Source organism: Lynx canadensis, chromosome B2 (assembly GCF_007474595.2).
Source record: "Lynx canadensis isolate LIC74 chromosome B2, mLynCan4.pri.v2, whole genome shotgun sequence".
Lineage (NCBI taxonomy): Eukaryota > Metazoa > Chordata > Mammalia > Carnivora > Felidae > Lynx > Lynx canadensis.
The window spans coordinates 55,360,956-55,368,282 of record NC_044307.1 but is presented as its reverse complement, the minus strand read 5'-3'; positions in this window follow the sequence as shown (position 1 = coordinate 55,368,282).

Genomic DNA, 7,327 nt, shown 5'->3' with positions numbered 1-7,327 from the left:
GGCCAACATTACCCTGGTAACAAAACCAAAGTTACTACCAAAAAACAGAACTATAGGCCAATATCCGTGATGAACATAAATGCAAAGATCCTTAAAATATTGTAGCAAACTAAATTCAACAATACATTAAAATGATCATACACTCTGATCAAATGTAATTTATCCCAGGGATGGAATAATGGTTTGCTTTACACAAATCAAAGTGATACACCACATTAACAAAATGAGGGATAAAAATTATATAATAATCTCAATAGACATAGTAAAAACATTTGATAAAATTCAACATACATTTATGATAAAAATTCTCGGGGCACCTGGGTGGTTCAGTCGGTTAAGGGTCTGACTTCAGCTCAGGTCATGATCTCACAGTTTGTGAGTTTGAGCCCTGCATTGGGCTCTCTGTTTTCAGCACAGAGCCCACTTCGGATCCCCATCCCCCTCCCACTCTGCCCCTCCCTGTTCACGCTCTCTTTCTCTAAAAAGTGACAAACATTAAAAACTCTCAACAAAGTGGGTTTGGAGACAACATACCTCAACATATTAAACAGTGTGGTAAAGCAACAGCTAACAGAATACTCAATGAAAAGCTTTTCTCAAAAGCTTTTGGCTTTTCATCTAAGATCTAAAACAAAACAAGAATGTTGGCTCTCATCGCATTTATTCAACATAATATTGAAATTGTAGCCACAACAATGAGACAAGAAATAGAAATAAAGGCATCCATTGGCAACAAGTAAAACTGTCACTGTATGCAGATGACATGATACTGTAGATTAAAAAAAAACCTAAAAACCACCACAAGACTAGAAGTAATAAATGAATTTAAGAAAGTTGCAGGATAAAAATTAATATACAGAAATCAGATAAATTTCTATGCAGTAATAACAAACTACCAGAAAAAGAAATTAAGAAAACATTCCTACTTAAAATTGCATCATAAAGAATAAAATACCTAGGAATCAATTTAACCAAGGAGGTGAAAGACCAGTACTCTGAAAACTGTAAGACATTGATGAAAGAAATTGAAGATGACACAAATAAATGGAAAGATATTTTGCGCTCATAAGTTGAAAAAATTCATATTGCTAAAATGTAATTAGTACCCAAAGCAATCTATAAATTCAATACAATCCCTATCAAAATACCAAAGGCATTTTTTACAGAATTATAACAAATAAAGCTGAACATATCATTCTCCATGACCTCAAGCTATACTATAAAGCTATAGTAATCAAAACAGTAGGGTAGAGAACAAAAACAGATACATAGACCAATGGAACAAAGCAGAGAGTTCAGAAATAAACCCACATTTATGTGGTCAATTAATCTAAGACAAAGGAGGCAAGATATACAATGGAAAAAGGACAGTCTTCAAAAAATGGTGCTGGGGAAACTGGACAGCTAGAGGAAAAAGAATAAAACTGAACCAGTTTCTTACACCATATACAAAAATAAACTCAAAATGCATTGAAGACCTAAATGTAAGACCTGAAACCATAAAACACCTGAGAGAAAACATAGACATTAAACTCTTAGACATTAGTCTTAGCAGCATTTGTTTGGCTCTCTCTCCTCACGGAAGGGAAACAAAAGTAAAAATAACAAATGGGATTACATCAAACTAAGAAGTTTTTGTACAGTAAAGGAAACCATCAACAAAACAAAAAGTCAACCTACTGAATGAGAAAAGAAATTTACAAATGATATATCTGTAAGGTGTTAATATCCAAAATATATAAAGCATTCATACAAGTCAACACCAAAAAACAAGTAATCCAGTTAAAAATGAGCAGGAGACCTGAATGAATATTTTTTCCAAAGAGAGCAGATGGGCAATATCACTAATTATCAGGGAAATGCAAATTTTAAAAAACACAGTTAGATATCACTTCACACAAGTCAAATGGCTATTGTCAAAAAGACAAGAAATAACAAGTATTGGCAAAGATGTGAAGAAAAAGGAACCATTGTGCTCTACTGGTGGGAATGTAAATTGGTGTAACCACCATGGAAAAAGAGTATGGAGTTTCTTCAAAAAATTAAAAATAGGGGCGCCTGGGTGGCTCAGTTGGTTAAGGGTCTGACACTTGGTTTCGTGATCTCAGGTAATGATCTCAAGCCCCATATTAAGCTCTATGCCAACAGTGCAAAGCCTGCTTAGGATTCTCTCTCTTCCTCCCTCTCTGCCCCTCCCCCACTCACTCTCTCTGTCTCTCTCTCAAAAATAAATAAACTTTAAAAAAAATGTTTTTAAGCAAAAATAAAGCTACCATATGGTCCAGCAATCTCACTTCTGGGTAATTACCCAAAGAATACAAAAACATAAATATGAAGCTATATGCATCCCTGTGTTCATTGTAGTATTATTTATAATAGCCAAGATATAGAAGCAAACTAATTTTGCTTAGTTTGCTTTGCATTGATAGTTGGATAAAGATGTGGTGTATATGTACAATGGAATATTACTCAACCATAAAAAAGAATGAAATTTTGCCATCATGACAACATGGATGGACCTAGAGGGTATTATGCTAAGTGAAATAAATCAGAGAAAGACAAATACCACATGATTTTGCATGATACATACATATGATTATATGTATAATCTAAAAACATATATATACAAACAATATAAAACAGAAACAGATTCACAACAATAGAGAGCAAACTACTGGTTGCCAGAGGAGAGGGACTGAGGGGAATGGACAAAATAAGTGAAGGGAATTAAAAGGTACAATCTTCTAGTATAAAATAAGTCCTGGCATGTAAAGTACAGCATAGGGAATATAGTCAATAATGTAATAACTTTGGTAACAAATGGCAACTAAATTTTTCATGGTGATCATTTCATAAATTATATAAATTTTGAATCACCATGTTGTACATCTAAAACTAATATAATAGTGTATGTCAAGTATACTTCAGTTAAAAATAAAATCAGGGGCTCCTAAGTGGCTCTGACCTCAGTTCAGGTTACGATCTTGTGGTTCATTGGTTCGAGCCCGGCATAGGTCTCTGAACTGGTGGTGAGGAGCCTGCTTGGGATTCTCTCTCTCTCTCTCTCTCTCTCTCTCTCTCTCTCTCTTTGTCTCCCCTCTCAAAATAAATAAATAAGCTTTAAAATAATAATAACATAAAATCATAATAATTAAGGAAATATAACATCAAAGCTCCATAAAAGAAAAAAATAAAACAACAATACATAATAATAAAGATACCCATTGTAGTTTGCAACTGGATTTTTTTGATAATCATTTTCCAAACATACCATGCAGGAGTTTATCAAAGTCTTGTGGTTTCATTGTGCAGATATTTCACTTGGACAAATTTATTCCTAAGTATTTTATTATTTTTTATGCTATTGTGAATGGGATAGTTTTCTATTTAATTTTCTGATGTTTTGTTTGTGTATAAAAACACCACTGATTTATTATGTTGATTTTATATCCTGCAACTTTACTGAATTCGTTGAACAGTGTTTTGGTTGAGTAAATAGAATATTCTATAAGATCATATCATCTGTACATAGTGACAATTTAACTTCTTTCTGATTTGGATGCCTTTCATTTATTTATTTTCCCTGATTGCTCTAGCCAGCACTTTCAGTACTATGTTTAATAAAAGTGATGGCAGAGGGCATCCCTGTCTCTACCTGATATTAGAGGAAACGTTTATAATTTTTCACTACTGAGTATGATAATGGTTGTGGCTTGTCATATATGGCCTTTATTGGTTGAGGTATGTTCTTTCTACACACAATTTGTTGAGGGTTTTTAATCATGAAAGGATACTGAATTTTGTCAAGTGTCTTTTCTGCTGCATCTATTTAGATGATTATATGATTTTTGGTTCACTCTATTAATGTGGTGTATCTCATTTACTGATTTGTGTATATTGAACCATCTTTGCAAACCAAGGATAAATTCCACTTGATCATGATGTATGATCCTTACAATGTGTTGGTGTTAATCCCCAACACCTATTTAACCCATCTTCCCACCTACCTCCTCTCTGGTAACTATCAGTTTGCTCTCTATAGTTAAAAGTTTGTTTCTTGGTTTTCCTCTTTTTTTTTCTGTTTGCTCATTTGTTTTATTTCTTAAATTCCACAAATGAGTGAAATCATATGGTATTTGTCTTTCTCTGACTGACTTATTTCCCTTAGCATTATACTCTCTTGTTCCATCCATATTGTTGCAAATGGCAAGATTCCATTCTTTTTTATGGCTGAGTAGTATTCCACTGTATACATATACCACCTTTTCTTTATCCATTCATCAGTCATTGGACATTTGGACTGTTTCCCTAATTTGGCTATTGTTGATAATGCTGCTATAAACATTGGGGGTGCATATATCCCTTTGAATTAGTACTTTTTATTCTTTGGGTAAACACCTAGTAGTGCCATTGCTAGATAATAGGGTAGTTCTATTTTTAACTTTTTGAGGAACCTCCATACTGTTTTCCACACCAGTTTGTATTCCCACCCACAGTGCAAGAGAGTTCCCCTTTCTCCACATCCTTGTCAATACTTGTTGTTTCGTGTGTTGTTGATTTTAGCCATTTTGTCAGGTATGAAGTGGTATCTCACTGTAGTTTTGATTTGTATTTCCTTAATGATCAGTGATGTTGAGCATGTTTTCATGCATCTGTTGGTCATCTGTCTTCTTTTAGAAAATGTCTATTAATGTCTTTTGCCCATTTTTTAATTGAATTATTCATTTTTGGGATGTTGGGTTTTATAAATTCTTTATGTATTTTGGATACTAACCCTTTACCAGATATATCATTTGCAAACATCTACCCCCATTCCATAGGTTACCTTTTAGTTTTATTCATTGTTTCCTTTGCTACGCAGAAGCTTTTTCTTTTGATGTAGTACCAATAGTTCATTTTTGCTTTTGTTTCCTTGCCTAAGGAGGCTATCTAGAAAGAAATTGCTACAGTTGATATCAAAGAAGTTACTGCCTGTGTTCTTTTCTAGGATTTTTATGGTTTCCTGTCTCACATTTAGGTCTTTAATCCATTCTGAATTTATTTTTGTGTTTGGTGTAAAAAAGTGGTCCAGTTTCATTCTTTTGCATGTTGCTGTCCAGTTTTTGCAACACCATTTATTGAAAAGACTGTCTTTTTCTCATTGCATATTCTTTCCTGCTCTGTTGAAGATTAAGCAACCATATAGTTGTGGGTTCATTTCTGGGTTTTCTAGTCTGTTCCATTGACTATTTTTGTGCCAGTACCATATTGGTTCAATCACTACAGCTTCTAACATAACTTGAAGTCTGGAATTGTGATGCCTCCAGCTTTGCTTTTCTTTTTCAAGATTGCTTTGCCTATTTGGGATATTTTGTTGTTCTGTGCAAATTTTAGGATTCTTCTAGCTCTATGAAAAATGCTGGCAGTATTTTGATAGGGATTGCATTAAACGTGTAGATTGCTTTGGGTAGTATAGACATTTTAACAATATTTGTTCTTCCATCCTTGAGCATGGAATGTCTTTCCATTTCTTTGTGTCATCTTCAATTTCTTTCCTCGGGGTTTTATAGTTTTCATAGTAAAGATCTTTCACCTCTTTGGTTAGGTTTATTCCTAGATATCTTATGGTTTTTGATGCAATTGTAAATGTGATTGTTGCCATGATTTCTCTTTCTGCTGCTTCATTATTGGTATATAGAAATGCAACAGATTTGTGTACATTGGTTTTGTATCTTACAACTGTACCGAATTTGTTTATCAGTTTCAGCAGGTTTTTGGTGGAGTCTTTTGGGTTTTCTATATAGAGTATCATGTCATCTGCAAATAGTGAAAGTTTGACTTCTTCCTTGCTAATTTGGATGCTTTTTCTTTCTTTTTGTTGTCTGATTGCCGTGGCTAGGACTCTAAGTACTTTGTTAAATAACAGGGGTGAGAGTGAACATCCTTGTCTTGTTCTTGACTGTGGAGGAAAAGTTCTCAGTTTTTCCCCATTGGGTATAATATTAGCTGTGGGTTTTTCATATATGGCCTTTGTTATGTTGAGGTATGTTCACCCTAACCCTACTTTGTTGTTTTATATCATGAGTGTTGTACTTTCTCAAATGCTTTTTCTGCATATGTTGAAATGATCATATGGTTCTTATTATTTCTTTTATTAATGTGGTATAATTGATAATAATTCACTGATTGATTTGTGAATATTGAACAACACTTGCAACCCAAGAATAAATCCCACTTGATTGCAGTGAATGATTTTTTAATGTATTAATGAATTCAGTTTGCTAGTATTTTATTGAAAATTTGTGCATCCATGTTAATCAGAGATATCAGGCTATAGTTCCCGTTTTTAGTGGAGACTTTATCTGGTTTTGGGATCAGGGTAATTCTCCTCAAAGAATGAGTTTGAAAGTTTTCCTTCTTTTTCTATTTTTTGGAATAGTTTGAGAAGAATAGGTATTAACTCTTCTTTAAACATTTGGTAGAAATCACCTCTGAAGCCATCTGGTCTTGGACTTTTGTTTGTTCAGTTTTTTGATTATTGACTCAGTTTCTTTGTGGGTGTTGATCAGTTTTGGCAGTTTATATGCTTCTAGGCATTTATCCATTTCTTCCAGGTTGTCCAACTTATTGGCATATAGTTTCTCATAATTCTCATAATTGTTTGTGTTTCTGTGGTGTTGTTTTTATTTCTCCTCTCATTCTTGGTTTCATTTATTTGGGTCCTTTCTCTTTTATTTTTGATAAGACTGGCTGGAGGCTTATTAATTTTATTAATTTTTCAAATTCTTTCAAAGAACCAGCTCCTGGTTTCATTGATCTGTTCTATTGTTTTTGGTTTTTGGTTTTTGTTTTGTTTTGTTTTAGTTTCTGTATCATTTATTTCTGCTCTAGTCTTTATTATTTCCTTCCTTCTGCTGGCTTTAGGCTTTGTTTTTCTTTTTCTATTAGATGTAAGGTTACGTTGTTGTTTAGTTGAGATTTTTCTTGCTTCTTGATGTAGGTCTATATTGCTATATACTTCCCTCTTAGGACTGCTTTTGCTGTATCCCAAAAGTTTAGACCATTGTATTTTCATTTTCCTTTGATTCCGTGTATTTTTTTAATTTCTTCTTTGATTTCCTGGTAGAACCATTCATTGTTTAGTAGCGTGTTGTTTAACTTCCACGTATTTGTGGTCTTTCCAAATTTTTCTTCTGGTTGATTTCCACTTTCATGGCATTGTGACCAGAAAAGTTGCATGGTATGATTTCAATCATTTTGTATTTGTTGAGGGCTGTTTTGTGACCTACTATGTGATCTATTTTAAAGAATGGCCCATATGCACTTGAAAAGAATATGTATTCTTGGG